This window comes from Cervus elaphus, chromosome 5, assembly GCF_910594005.1.
Source record: "Cervus elaphus chromosome 5, mCerEla1.1, whole genome shotgun sequence".
Classification (NCBI taxonomy): Eukaryota; Metazoa; Chordata; class Mammalia; order Artiodactyla; family Cervidae; genus Cervus; species Cervus elaphus.
The window spans coordinates 104,546,869-104,562,671 of NC_057819.1; the positions used below are offsets into that span (position 1 = coordinate 104,546,869).

At 48.3% G+C, this 15,803-nt stretch overlaps 1 protein-coding gene across 1 annotated transcript in view; it reads left to right on the forward strand.

Moving 5' to 3' along the window:
* The window catches only part of LOC122694759 (heparan sulfate glucosamine 3-O-sulfotransferase 3B1), a 42,787-nt gene that overhangs the window by 831 nt on the left and 26,153 nt on the right, over positions 1-15,803 (forward strand). The gene's annotated exons all lie outside the window — the stretch shown is intronic.

The window sequence follows — 15,803 nt, forward strand, 5'->3', positions numbered from 1 at the left end:
AAGCGCGCAACCCTCTAACCGTGGCCGCCTCCCAAACGAATCTCGTGTTTTATTTTTCCTCTCGGATCCGGGACGGTCTCCGCCCCAGACCAACTTCTAGAGCAGCTTCTGCTGTCCGGATGGGGATGGGGTGGGAGCGACGCCGTGCTGAGCAGGCCGCGGGGAGTCCGTTCACTTTCCTAAGGGGGTCAGACCGCTCGCGGCCCGGCAGCCTGGGCTGCGGAGGGCGAGCGGGCAGGCGCGCGGCGCGTGGAGCGGTGCTGGTCCCTGTCGGGCAAAGGCGCGCACTGCAGCCGACGGGAGGCGCGCAGCTTTGAAGGCTTCCCGGCGCCGGGGGCACGGCCCAATGGTTTTCCGCCTCCCCAGCCCGGGTGCTGAGAGACCCGGGGGAGGGACGCGTGTCTCCGCGGACCCTTGACGCGCCGGGGTGCAAAGAATATTCTGGGTGCATGGATTTGAGAAATGCGGGTTGCGTGGGCTCCCGTAAACTCGGTTCTCGGGTCGGGTTATGGGTGCGGTTCCAAAGGGACATTGTCCCCCACCCCCACCCCCCCTCCGGGAGCCATAATCACGACCTCTTACCAAGGTCTCCCGCAGTCTTTGGGGGTGAGCTGTTGGGTTGGTTGAGTTTCCGGTGAGGCTCGGGTGAGCAAGGGGTCCAGACTCCAGCCTCGGGAAGTCTCGTCGCCAACCAGAGGTCCGGCCCTTCTCCCCGGTCACTGCCTCAGACCCCCACAAACATAACTCCCTTGACTCGCCGGCACCCCTCCAGGCCCAATCAGCCTGCAAGAGGCTGGAGATTTCGGAAGACAAAAGAGGAGAATCGAACCAAACCCCATCCCTGCCCCCATCCTCTCTTTGGGGACCGGGAGAGCTCGAAAGATAAAAGGGGGCTGGCCGAGCGGATTAAAACCGCTCTCTGCCCAGCCTCGCCCTCCCCCTCCCTTTTGTCCTAACATTTTTATTATTGTCAGGAGTTGCCCAAATCTCGAGGTTTAGCCAGCCGTGACCGTCACCCTTCCCACCGTCCCCAGGCCCTGGACACCGGTTGTTGCGAATGGTGGCTCTGGAGCCTGGCGCCTGGATGCTCGTCCCGACCCCGGCAGCTAGCAGGGGTCCTGGGCACCCTCACCTGCGCTCCGGGCGGCGCGCGGAGGAGCGACTGCGCCGGCGCGTGCGGGTGCCTGGCTGGCAGATGGGGGCCGCGCTAATTGCCGGCTATTGTCATCGACTGTATTGTTGTCATTATTCCAGCCACCACCGCGCCTCCTCCTGGGGGATAACGATTCCGGGAGCCCGGACTGGCAGGCTTGTTACTAGCGCCCTCCAGGTAGAACCCATCGGAGGCCGGAGGCAGTCTGGCGTTTTCGGAGATCAGACGCGCCGGGGAGGAACTGGCAGGAAAAGAATTGAATCCTTAATGTCGGGCGGTTCCAGCAGCACCTGGGCAGGCAGTGGAAATCCCCACAGGAAGACTCGCGCAGGCTCCTGGGCGGCCGCCCTCCACCTGCCACGTTCCTTTTGATTGACTCAAAATGCTGAATAAAGAACGAAGTCGCCCTGGAAAGGCTGGCCGCGCGCCTGCAGCCGCTCGTATCGTGGCCCCCGGGGCGGCTGGGCTTGGGGGGCGCGGGGGCTTCGCCGCGCCTCGGGGCGGGAGGGGGTAGAGGGGGCGGGCGGAAAGTGCCTTCTTCCCCCACAGTCACCTCGCTACACTGATGGGCCGAACTGTCCGGCCCGGAGGCCCAGCGCTCGCGGCGATGACCCCGCGGAGCGCGGCGCGAGGAGCGAACTCTAAACGTCGCAGCTCACCCCTAAAGCTGGGTTCCGGGGCTGCCTCGATTCGCGCGGGGCGTGGCCACAGGGTTAGTGGATTAAGGAATCTTTTCAATGCCATCTGCTTACTTACAACTTTTTAAATTAACTTGGAATATTCTGAATGTCTGCGCAAATGTGTGAACTTAATTATTTTGAAGGCGGCCGTTTTAACTTGAAAAACCGACCACACCGGGAGAAGAAGCCTAACCCAGAAGGCTTTTCCTAAAATCGGTGTCCAGGGAGTAAGCCCCCCTTCTTGCCCTGCCTCTCGGAGTTCTGTCCGCGGGCCCCAGTCTGCTGCTCCCTAGAGGAGCTCTGCTCGGCTCTGTCTATGCCATCAGACACTGGATTGAAGAAGAGTATAAATAATAATTAGCCAGCGTTTCAGTTCAGAAACAAGTAGTTAAAACAAATCCTCAAAGCTGGAAAATAGGAAACAGGGGAGACATTCTGAAGGCAAGGATGGATGGTTGAATCCAAGGGTCAACATCGGTCATGGGTTGGAGAAGGATATTCTGCCTGAGTCTGAGCTAGCGGTTAGTAAGTTTCAGGGATTGATAACAGCCCGGGTGCAGGCCTAACCGGTGACCCAAGGCCTAGGCAGATTGGCTTGAAGGCTCCCAAGTTGACTGTAGTTCCTTTCACGTGGCAAAACGAGACAGCATCAGCCCCAACGGGCGGGATCATGGTGGGATGGAGCCCACAGTGGTAGCGATGTGGAGCTGACCTGCCATCCGCCAGAGGTCGAGAAGTTTGCCACTTCGTTCGTGCAGTGCGAGCTCAGTCACCCGCTTTCTTCACTGCTGCCCTTCAACCTAAGAGTTTGTTTTAGTCGGGGATGCAGACTCTTCTGGGTTTACTTTTCCAGTTCATCACTCAGCTTACTCTTGAATCTGGCCTCCCAAATTTAGCAGGTACTTATGAGGATCCCAGGGGAGGGGCTTAGCAGGACTTCTGGTGAAACTGGCCCTTACCTTCTGTTGCAGGGGCTGATAGTGTTTGAAAAACAGAGACAGGTGGTTCAAGAGAACCTCATACTTGCCAAGATGGTACATTTAGGCTTTCAACATTGATTTAAACTGTGACCAGTCAGTCAGCCCTGTCTGGCTCTTTGCAACCCCATGGACTGTAACCCTCCAGGCTCCTCTGTCCATGGGATTTCCCAGGCAAGAATACTGGAGTCGGTAGCCATTTCCTTCTCCAGGGAATCTTCCTCATCCAGAGATGGAACCCAGGTCTCCTGTATTGCAGGCAGATTCTTTATCATCTGAGCCACGAGGGAAGCCCAAAATTAAGTATATACATTCTTTAATAAGTTTTTCTTTTTGATTTGGCTTAGGCTTCGTAGATTGTCACAAATTTGAATGACCTCAGTTTGGGATTTAAGTTAGCCAAATATGGTGTAACTATTTTTTTTTTTTAATATGTAGAAATATTCCTTAGACTTTCCACCTTGACTCTTCTATCCATGTTTGGCTATAAAAACTAAACTGACACTTTAATGCTGTGGCCACATTAAAACAAAAGTGCAGTGTGTGTGTCTGTGTGTGTGTGTGTGTGTGTAGTTTAGTAAGGTTGGCAGCTAACACTTACTGAATGTTTTCCCTATGTGCCAGGACCTGTTTCAGGTTCTACAGGATTAGCAAATTTAATCCTCATCATGATCCTGGGAAGTCTGTACTTCTGCAGATGAGGAAGCACGGGCACAGAGAGGCTAAGACACTGGCCCGAGATCTCACAGCTAGAAAGTGGCAAAGCTGATACACCAACCCAGGCAGTCCTGCTCCAGAGGTCACTCTGTGCCATTCTGCCTTGCTTAAGTGACAAAACGTGGCATTGGTCATATATGATGAATTCATAACTGAGTTGCTGAGTTTTTTTTTTTTTTTTTAAGGGTTTTGAGTTTTCTGTTGTACCTCCAGTGACCTCAATGAGGGTTGCTCACTTTGTCATTCAGCGTAAAAGAAGACCAGCTCCAGAACAGGATAGTAATAGTAAGGACGTCCAAAGTTGGTTTATAACCAGAGTGAGGGTAATTACATTACCCGGGCAGTTTCCTTTCTCTGCCTGCACCAGACAGTGAGAATCAATGGAGAGTCATTAAAATGACAAAAATATCCCCAAGCATAAAGACTGAGAAAACATGGCAAGTGTCCCCACTGAGAGTAAATTTATTCTCCTCCATTTGTCCTCTTTTAAGGCTGGGAGACGTGGGAGAACACAGGGTTAAATGAGATGTTCCAGAAACTCCTGGAATGAATTTATTCATTTTAAAAAGTACAGTACTTCAAATCAAGACTGAAAACATGGACTTCTTAACCAGAAGACCATTACAAAGCTTACATTTTGAGTAGAGTTCTTTAGTTCTAGAATCTAAAACCCAGTAACTTCAGAAATCTCTGTCTGGAAAGCTTATACCTGAAAATAGCAACTTTCCCTACATTTTAAATTTAACAAATGCTGAGAAAACTAATTTCTCCCCTCTTTATCTAGTCTGTTTTCAGAAACTTGGTGGCAAAGACTGTTTCTGTCTTCCCTAAGGGAACTTTAAGATAAGACCTGATTGGGGATAATCTTTTGTGAAGTAATTGCATTTTTTCATTCTATGAGTTTAAATCAAATATGCAGCTCACTTCAAGCTGCTGAGTGAAGATCAAAAATCTACATTTATATGCAACAATTTGAAATACAAACCATCTTGTTACAAAGCTGTCAAGATTTATTAGCAAGACAGTGTAGCATGTGTTGGACTCTGTTTTCAATTAGGCACCTAAATTAGACCATAAAATGGTTGATTAATCTTTTACAAGTTGAGGGGAAAATATAACATAAATTAACCTAATCATAAGTGTTTTCCCAGATGCTCTGGGTTAATAAAATAGTCAATATTAAATAGCAACCTATTTGTTTTAGGTAAATAAAATGCTGAAGTTCATGAATTAAATTACACTTACTGTTTTCCAAATGATATGCTATTATTGAACTCGTCTCTAAAAATTAGGTTGCAACCCACATCATTAAAAATATGTATCAGAATACTGCAATTTGACTAAGCTACTAAACTAGATTTTGCTTTTTTAATGGAGCCAGATTATTGAACATTTTCAACTTAATGTAGACTAATATTTATAAATATTTATCTTTTATAAATATAAATATCTTTTATATATAAAAGATATTTTTCCCAGCTAAAGTTATATTTATTGCTAGATATTTTTTAAAGTAACCCATCACAAGCTTCTGTTGTTTTTTTTTTCTGCTTTGCTCTTATTATTTTTGTCTGAAGGAAAACTTTTAGATAGTTTGAAAAATCAAACTATCAAACATTTGAAAAATCAATATGCCACAAAAACCTCACTCCAGATATATATGCCGATGTACTGTTTTGTTGAAAATGTTGTAGGACATAAGGTTTTCTGATTATATGAGATGACTCTTTGAATCACCAAAATTATTTAGAATTAAAAGCACACCAAGAATTTAAAAAAAAAAGGCATTTATGTAAAGCTTCAGGACTGAAATACATGACCAGGGCTGCCTGCCCATGGCTTTGGTTGTCAGAGTTTTTGAATACTCTATGCTCTCAATTCTGTGAACATGGAAATTAAGTTGATTGACAGAAACACAAAATGTCCAGTCTGGAGGCACAGCATAATGAGCACTTCTTTTGCTGTGAATAGACTTAGTTCCCAAATAGGGTGCTACTTCCCTCTTTTAACAGTCAGTGATTCCAGAGAGTAAGGGAAATTTCAGTGCTAAGCTGTTGGGATAGTCAGGCATCTCAGCAAAATGAATTCCCCAAGTATGTGGCATATTTTCAAGGGTAATGAATACAATATGCTGCCTACCTCAAATGAAAACATTTACCATGACCAAAAAGAAATAAGATACTGATATCTTTGAAAACTCTTCGGGGATAGAACATAAAACTTTAAAATATATATATATATATATATATATATTTTTTTTTTTTTTTAAAAGATGACCTTGTTAGAACTCTCCTATTCTTCTCAAACTATACCAAAATAAAATTAACACCAAATAAAACTGATATTAGTGTATGTTGCTTTTTCTTTCAGATTTTAGATTTGGGGGAAAGTTTAGGATGTGAGGAGCAATTACCAGTTTACTGATATGTTAATAAATAATTTTTGTTCCAGTCAAAAGACTGTGAAAATAGGTCTAATGCTTATAAAATCCCCCATTAATTTTCTCCGTATGGAGATGAGTGACATTGGTTTCCTTTATATCTGAAATTCTTCCCTTAAATACCAGTTTTGTGACTTGAAAAATATTAAAAGTAGCCTAAGTTTACTGGGGCATTAAAAAATTGTGCTTCACTGTGTCAAGTATGAAGCATTTTTAAATTGCAAAGCTGAAATGCAGTTTGTTGCATCCCAAAGAGAGCTGCTTTTAAAAATAATGAGTCCAGGTCTGGAGAGAAAGAGCTGGCATAAAGAGTACTGCCAGCAAGGCATTTATATTTTCTGTTGCATTTTAAAAGTGTGTGTGTGTGTGTGTGTGTGTGTGTGTGTGTGTGTGTGTAGACAAGAATTTGCTGTGACTTTAAGTTGATACATTTGTTACAGAACAGATGAATTCTTGGCACAAAATATTTTTGTCCTAACTATAGCAAATGTGTTAAGACTAATTTTTGTACACTGCATTTCAGTCCAAACTAGACTATTGCCAAGGGGTCACTTCTTTTAAACTACACTTTGAGTAGATGTGAATGATGCCGTACGCGTTCATCAGGCAACTTGGAGGCACATGATCCAGAATTCCTGTTGTTTTTTTTCCCCCAGATCTTTGCCCCACAATACTTAACAGGATTACACTTGCTTAGAAACTCACAAAATGTGGAGAGATAGTTATGGGCAACATGAAGCTTGGGGCTACAAATGGAGAGTGGGAGAAAAAAAGGTACATATACATTGGGAAGAGAAGATTTTTCAGGCACACTCGACATAATGAATGGGGGCGGGAGGGAAGGTCTGGTGACAGAAATGGCCAACAAGTCCCAGCAGGCCCGACAGGCCACGTGTCTACTCTCTGGCAGCCATAGGGGCGTTTGCGCGGAGACCCCAGATCTAGAGGGGGTGGGCGATGCGCAGTCAAGGGCGCGAGACGCAGCTCCTCCGCCCGCTGGCCTCGGGGACTAGAGCGCACGGCCCCTGGGTCGCGTGGGACCCCCGCATCTGGTCGGAGGAAGCAGATGGCGGCGCCGCCTCGTGTCGGGGGCGGGGCCCGCGGCCCGGCTGCCCCTCGGCCCCGCGGGTCGCCGGCCGCGGCCACGTGACCAGCCGAGACGCCGCGCTCGGGCCTCACCTGTTGGGCGCAGCTGGGTCAAGCATCCCGCGCTCGCAGGGGGTGGTGCCGGCAGGCCTGGCCCCACGCTGATTGGCCCGAGCGGAAGCCGGGAGGCCAATGGTAGCCCGTCTTAGGGATGGCCCCGCCCAGAGTGGGGCGGGCGGGGGCGCGGCCGGGCCGGGCTTCCTCGCTGCCGCGCATCCTTCCTGCGAGCTTCGCGGATGCTGTGAGCCGCTTTACAAACTGGGCTTTTCTGCTGATCTGTGTCTCTTTGAACGTTTGCCTCTGTTGGGTGGAGCAGTCTGCCTTTCCTGCGTCCTCGATGTCCGACGTGCGTCTGAATGAACGAATTCTGTAGATCTGGGTGTGGAGGAAGCTTTGTCTTTTTAGGGCCTTATTGTGGGTGGAGAAGAGAGTGGGACCGTTTTCAACCTTCATGGTTCTTTGCTTTCTCCTCCTCACTACCACTCCTCACCTTTCTCTTTTGGGGGTGGGATGGGCTAGGGTGGGGAAGAAATATGTAATCCTCAGTTCACTGACTTCTATAAGGGATTCTTAAAATGCAATTCAGCACGTAGAAAGCCAAAAATAGGTTCATTTCTATAATGTGACCCTTCAAGTGACAGAATGAAGAGGAAAGGTGGAGAAGACTCCAACGGACAGGAGAGGAGGGCAAGGAAAAGCCAGTAATTCTCAGCCCCCCTTGCGAATCCTGAGTCTCTGCTGCACTGAGGTCAGGGCCCGTCCTCCCCAACCCATCCCCGCGGCGCCCTTGGGGTCCCCGGAGACACGCTGTCCCGGGCGCCCTCCGTCTTTCTGACACGTGCCCGCAGCCTGCAGCTGCCTCTGCCTCTAAGGGGAAGGAATGTCTTCACCGACAGTCTGAAAGCTGCCTTTTTGCTCCTCCAGCCACACCGGCGGGCATCGGGGGAGGTGGGGTGGCACTAATAAGCTGACCTTCCCTTGTTCAGGCAGAATCTGAGCTCCTCTCGGGATGAACTTTACACAGTGGCACTGAGAATTCTGCTGTGGGTTTGGATGAGGGCGGCCTTGGCTTTCCCAGGTGGCACGCGGTTGGTAAAGAATCTGCCTGCCAATGCAGGAGATGTAAGAGATATGGGTCAGGAAGGTCCCTTGGAAAAGGAAATGGCAGCCCACTCCAGTGTTCTTGCCTGGAAGATTCTATGGACAGAGGAGCTAGTGGGCTACACCCCATGAGGTCGCAAAGAGTCAGACAGGACTGAGCACACACAGCTTTGTCCTGAAAGTTTTTTCCAAGGTGCAGGAGATGACCTGTCCTAAAAGGGCAGGAACTCATTTAGGACATTGCTTACTGCCACAGGAGATGCTGAAAGAACATAGGACTTGGCCCACGTGTCCATTAAAGTAATCTTCCAGAGGGAGACCACACACCCAGCTGACAGAGAAAGGTAACCTACAGATCACTCCTGGTGCCTCTCCCTCATCCCCAGCTAAAAGGTCTCTTCCTACTAGTCCTCCTTCTGGCTGGAAACCCTGCCCCCTGACTGGAAAGGCACCCTGGCTCAGCATGCCCAGCCATTCTACTCGTATGCTGGTCCTTGCTCTGACTGTTTCATTCTCCAGGCACTTAGCATGTGCTGGTTCTGTAGTTAACACAGATCCACGAAGAAACAGACATCCTTTCCTAGCAAAGAGTGTTTATAGATGCCCAAGTATGTGTGTGTGATCCGGGGTAGGAGAGCAAGGTAAGGAGCTCTCCTCACATTGTCATGGACTTGAAATGCTTATTGGAAGAAGGGAAAGGTGACCATTTTAAGTCTTTTTCTGTCGTCAGTGAGGGCTTCCCAGGTGGCACTTGTGGTAAAGATTTTGCCTGCCAATTCAGGAGACACAAGAGATGCGGGTTCAATCCCTGGGTTGGGAAAATCCCCTGGAAAAGGAAATGGCAATCCACTCCAGTATTCTTGCCTAAATAATTACATGGAGAGAGGAGCCAGGTGGGCTTACAGTCTACAGGGTCGAAAAGAGTCAGACACGACTGAGCATGCACTTCTATTACATGCACACTACTACATAGTCAATGAATAATACATTCTTATAAATCATGTGTACCTTTTTAAAAAACTTACCCAGCAAACACTTCGTTGTTGTTTAGTTGCTAAGTTGTGTCTGACTCTTTTTGACCCCATGGACTGTGGCCAACTAGGCTCCACTGCCCAAGGCTTTTCTTAGGCAAGAATCCTGGAGTGGGTTGCTATTTCCTATTCCAGATGATATTCCAGATCAAACCTTTGGCTCCAGCCTCATTTCCTTCATTGGCAGGCTGATTCTTTACCACTGAGCCACGGCACTTACTTTATATATATAGAGAGAGAGCTTGCATTTATTTATTTGTTTATTTGCCACACCGTGCGGCATGTGAGATCTTAGTTCCCTGACTAGGGATTGAACCCGTGCCCCTGCTGTGCAAGTGTAGACTTAACTGCTGGACCACCAGGGAAGTCCTGGTTGAGTACTTCCTTTTAAAAATATATACATAGTCTTTATTTCTTAGAGCAGTTTTAGATTCACAGCGAAATTGAGTGAAAACACTGTATATGCCCTGCCTTTCACAAGCACCACACACTCCACCCACCATCAACCTGCAGCCCCAGAGCTGCACTTTTGTTCCCACTGATGAACCATCATTGTCCAAAATCCTTAGTTTGCATCAGGATTCACTTCTGATGTTACACATTTTATGGTTTTTGACAACTATATAATGACACATTTCCATCTTACACAGCAGCATCAATGGACATGAGTTTGAGCAAACTCTGGGAGATAGTGAAGGACAGGGAAGCCTGGTGTGGTGCAATCTATGGGGTTGCAAAGAGTCGGACATGACTTAGTGACTCAACAACAGCAGAACCATATCAGTGCCCTTAAAATGCCCTGTTTGAGCACTTTTATCAAGGGCTTTCCCAGGCAGCATTTGAGGCCCCAGGGAAGATCAAGAGACATGAGCTTGTCCTTGAGGGGCCCATGTTCGTCGGTGAAGTAAAATCTACAGGTTCAAAGAGGTTTCAGAGCAAGTTCAGGGCAAAAACCATTCGTCCTGTTGAACCACTAATTCATCTAAAAACTATTGGAAGGAGACAGAGGAGTGTGTAATAAAATAGTGAAAATTAAGAAATGTGATTTTATATTTCACTTTTCTGGGATGTCCCAGAGAAAGCTGAGAAGAAGGAAGGAGAGTGGATGTCCGTTACGAGGTGATGCAGTAGGGGGGAAACAGCCCCTCCTTAGCGAGCAAGGTGTGCTGCATGCGGGCCAGTGGTTGGAGCCGGTTTCATCTTAGCAGCTTGTTTCCTGTGTAATTTCCCCCAGTCTGCAGAGGAGGAAAGGAGCACTCACAGAGATGGCCATGGTCATCCACCTCTGTCTGTAGGTGGCTCAGCCCCTTGAACCCAAGGCCCCCCTGAGGGCCCTGCAAACTCCACAACTCGGAGCTTCTCTCCCGGGCTGAAATGCAACAGGACATTCCTTCTGGAGCAGATTAAGCCCTGTCCTTTGTTGTTTCTTTCTACCCACCCCACCCCAAACACAGGTTTTCTATATTAAAGTGTCCCCAAGATTATATTTTTTTCCTCTTTTTCTGCCCCAATTTATGCTCAGTCTCAGCCTTGTCTCTGTTGCAAAGACATTTGCATGGGTGCTGGTGGATTTCATGCATGTCACCGCTGCACTGACCCCAGCCTCTGGCGTCATCCCCCGTGCCCTTCCTTCCGAGATAAGATCTGTATCTCTGTGATGCCCCTTTTCTGACCGCAGCCCCCCTCCACGTCTTCATTCACCAGCCCATCTCTTTCTCTCACCTGTTCCTGGAAGCTGCCCACCATGAGCAGGACACTCAGGTTCTTAGTTCTCAAGATGACACTGAAACCCTCTGCGATCTCCTGCTACCGCATCATCTGACACCTAACCACCCTTGCCCCCACTCTGCACACTCCCTGTTGTGTATCATCCCCAGAAGCTGGCAGGAGAAGGTCCTCCCCCAGAGTGGCCCTGGCCCATGGAGTTCCTAACCTCCACAAAGAACTCAGACCTTACTCTTCAGGTCATTAGCCCTGCTGTCACCACCCCTGACCCATGCCAGGACTGCCACGTGCATTGATCCTTCTGAATGACATCCTCTGCCTGCAAGCATCTGTCAACACATCTCACCCCAACCCCAACATTGGGAGAAACTGTATAGAAATTGAAGCACCTCAAGGAATTCTGCTGTTTCAGCCACCTCTCTGCATGGCCTTGTTTCCTGTATACTTTATCTAAAACATCCCTCCATTGTTTGCAGGAAGTGTACTCTCTTTTCTATATTATTTGAAGAAAATAATATTTAAAGAAATAAATTTTATCTGTATATCTGACCTATATATATGTGTATATATACAGATACATACTTAGGCTTGCCAGGTGGTTCTAGTAGTAAAGAACTCACCTGCCAATGCAGGAACCACAGAAGATGTGGGTTCGATCCCTGGGTCGAGAAGATCCCCTGGAGGAGGGCATGACAACTTACTCAAGTATTCTTGTCTGGAGAATCCCCGTGGACAGAGGAGGCTGGGGGGCTATAGTCTATGGGGTCCCAAAGAGTCGGACATAACTGAAACAACTTAGCACACACATGTATACATGTATATGTATTTCTTTGGTAACTTTTGTTCATATGCCTATGAAAAACTGTACCGATCATTAAGTGTGCACCCTGATGAATTTCACAAGCCACATCCCTGTGTAATGGTGGTTCCAGAGTCCCCAGGGCCACACCCATACTCCCTTCTGAACACTGTCCTTGTCCCAGGGATGACCACTGTCCCACCTCTCACCACTACTGATTTGTTCACCTGTTGATGGACTTAAATTAAATCCTTGAATGAATATTTATCAGTTCAGTTCAGTTGCTCAGTCATGTCCAACTCTTTGTGACCCCATGGACTGCAGTACGCCGGGCTTCCCTGTCCATCACGAACTCTTGGAGCTTACTCAGGCTCATGCCTGTTGAGTCGGTGATGCCATCCAACCACCTCATCCTCTGTTGTCCCCTTCTCCTCTTGTCTTCAGTCTTTCACAGCATTAATGAGTCAGTTCTTCACATCAGGTGGCCAAAGTATTGGAGTTTCAGCTTCAACATCAGTCCTTCCAATGAAAATTCAGGACTGATTATCTTTAGGATAGACTGGTTTGATCTCCTTGCAGTCCAAGGGACTCTCAAGAGTCTTCTCTAACACCACAGTTCAAAAGCATCCATTCTTCGGTGCTCAGCCTTCTGTATAGTCCAACTCTCACATCCATACATGACTACCAGAGAAAGCATAACTTTGAATACAGACCTTTGTCGGCAATATTTATAGTGTTTTAAAAACATGCAAATTCATTGCCGATGTTGACAGATTTGGGGATTGCACTACACATGCCAATTTTCTTTTCTTTTAATTTTTACTTTTTATTGGAGCATAGTTGATTAACAATGCTGTGTTAGTTTTAGGTATACATAATGATTCAGTTATACATATACATGTACCTATTCTTTTTCAAATTCTTTTCCCATTTAGGTTATTACGCAATGTTGAACAGAGTTCCCTGTGATATATACTAGGTCTTTTGGTTATCTGTTTTAAATATAGCAGTGGGGGACTTCCCTGGTGGTCCAGTGGTTAAGAATCCACCTGCTAAATGCAGGGAACATGGGTTCAATCCCTGGTCCAGGAAGATCCCACATGCCGCAGGGTGGCTAAGCTGCTTAGAGCTGATGCTGCACAACAAGAGAAGGCACTGCAGTGAGAAGCCCGCGCACCCCAACTAGAGAGCAGCCCCCGCTTGCCGCAACTAGAGAAAGCCCACACACAGCAATGAAGATCCAGCACAGCCAGAACAATGCCCCCCCAAAAGCCCTTCCCTTTAGAAAAATAAATATAGCAGTGTGTACATATCAATTCCAAATTCCTAGTCTATCCTCCCACCCCGTTTTCTGTTTTTGATGAAGGATCTGACAGTTCTGGGCTTGCCTTCCTCACGGCAGCAGCTGGAGAACAGCTGAGTCTGTGAATTGGGGTGGGGCAGGCATCTGTCTCTCCCTTGAACACAGTCCACACTGTTCCTTATTGTCTCACAGTCGGGTCTGGCTACCAACTTCTTTCGCCAGCTTCCATCACTGTGCCCTCAGCAGGCTAATTGCTGGTTAGGCTTTCCAAGAAGCTTATGATGTCTGTTTTCAAAGGTAAGGGCTCGTCTCTGTGCTGCTTATACAGAGCAGGATGTCTGATGATGCTGGGCAAAGGGGCGAGGCTGTTTTATACCCTGCCTGGTCCAGGATCGCCCCCGTGGTCTCCATGTCTGTTATCATCACTCCAGGCTGACTGCTTTCCCCACACGGAAGCCTGAGAAGTAACTGCAGGGCCAAGTGGAAACACTGGCAGCCTTGAGCCGCAAACAAAGCCAATAGCCTTTTTTCCTTAACATGCATTTTCCCCTCTTTGTGTCCGGGCCAAGGGGGGAACACTTAGAAGTGTTCTTTGGTGTCACAGCACTGGAAATGAAGGAAACTTTCAGATTGGGTGTCGCTGGTAAGGGAGATGAGTGGGACCTTTTACGGAGTGAGATGGGGATTAGTTTTCCTATTGGTACAAACCTTGAGTTACAGGAGGGTGGATCTGCATTTCCCTCCATGCGCTCTGCTTACTCCAATGACTTTGTTATCTCCTGACGCACTTAGCAAGGACCCCTCCTCATCTTGGGTGAAATCCGAGTGCCTGTGTGCGTGGCCCCCTCACCCCGCCTGGAGGTGGGGGAGGAGTCTGGCTAGGGCATTTCCCACAGTCTGGAGGTGAACAGTTTCACACCGTAGTGGGGTCCTCAATGGTGTATTCTTGACTAGCTTTTCACTCTTATCACACTTCCTTTCCTATAAAGTTACGTATCTTTTACCAGGACACTTAATACCCACCTTTTCTTTCTATGGGGCTGTGAGCATCAGGCAGTAACGACACAGCCTTCCTGCCAAGTCATGACCGAAGCATCTGGGTGGCCGTCCTAATGGGACTTCCCTCATGATTTGATTGCATCCACCAGACGGTTTGGAACAACTGGGATGGGCCAAGAGGTGTGAAAGTACTTGGAAAATCAGATGTTAAATTGTTGTCAGTCACTTCAGGGAGCTCATGGTCTTATGCAATGGGTTGTAGTGATAGATAACATAGAACAAAATGAGAAATGCCAGAGGAGCAGAGAGAAGAGGGCCCAGAAGAGAGGTCACCATTGAGCTGGGCTTTGATGTATGCATAGGAGTTTGCTGGCTGATTATCCCAGAAAGCATGCAGGGTAGAGCCGCTCTGTGAAAAGGCCCAGAACAAGGCCTGGTCGAGTGCTATGGACATGTCGGGGATGGGGAGAGAGTACAGGAAGCTGGCTCAGAGGCAGAGTGTTATGTTGAAGCTGGGCCTTCAACTCACTGGGAGATTTTGGGGCGAGCAGAGCCTCCCACACTGAAGAAATTCAGATTTTATACAAATTATGCATTTGAATCATATTAATGTATTTTTAAGGCAAATGAAACAATTTGGTCTTTCCAAGGCAGAGAAAGCAAGAAATGTATATGGATGGTTTTCTGGGGTGGACAAAACGCAACCCCACTGGATGGTTTGTGCGAGGCTCTGGAATTCCAGGACGAGGCTGTGTCTCCATGGTGCTTAGGAGGAGGAACAGAACCCAGCATTTGTCTCTGGGGACTTGGATGACTGTCCCAAAGGGCTCTGGGGGAAAGACAGCCCTTCTTCCCAAGTCCCAACTGGGCTGCAGATGTGGGGAAGGAACAGATGGCCGCAGCCCACAGGCAGAGCTGGCCCCTCCTCTGGTCCCTGGTTTTGCAGCGGGGGCAGCCCTGTCATTCCTCTGGGGTGAGGTTCTGAGCAAGCAGAGGAAGCCAAGAGAGGATGCCACATGGCCCCTGCTCCCTGGCCCTGCCGGGCAGGGCTGACCCTGGCCATTGTCTCAGAACCTGGGCAGATCTGAGAGAAGCACTCTGGGCTCCGGTTGCCAGTGTCCCCAAAGTGATGTAGTCCTATTCCCACCACTTACTGTGGAGGAACTCAGTTAAACTTGGGAGTGGCCCATGTTGGCTTATAAAAGTGATGGGAGTTTTTGATCAAGCCTGGCTTGGAATTGCATTTACCTGATTCAGAGGCTATTTCAGTTTGGAAGAACCAGAGCCAGAGGTCATGGGGTGGATCCAGGAGAGTGTGGCCAGGGGCTCTGGGTAAGGGGGCTGCCAGTGTGACCAGTGTCGGGCCCTGTGCCCCGGCCCTGTCTCTCTCCATCCATCCCCTCTGGGGGGATGTTCTGTGACTTGTGGTTATTTTTAGGGTTGTTTTCTTCCAGTCCCAGCTGGAAACAGAAGCAGGGAACAGGCTGGTGGCTTTTTTTGTGTTCTGTTAAAGGAGCGTTTGTGCAGGAGGGGGATGAGTGCCAGTTTCCCCGAGAATCAAGCTTGCATTTGTTTTGAGGACCCTGATCAAAGCCACCTCATCCTACCCCAGATGGTGTCTTTGAGGGACTCCTCATTGGGGGATGGCAAGTGCCAGGGCTTGGCACGTAGGGGCGTGTATCCTCCATGGTTGCTCACCCCCTAGCTGCGGCAGATGGGAGGCAGGTCCCAA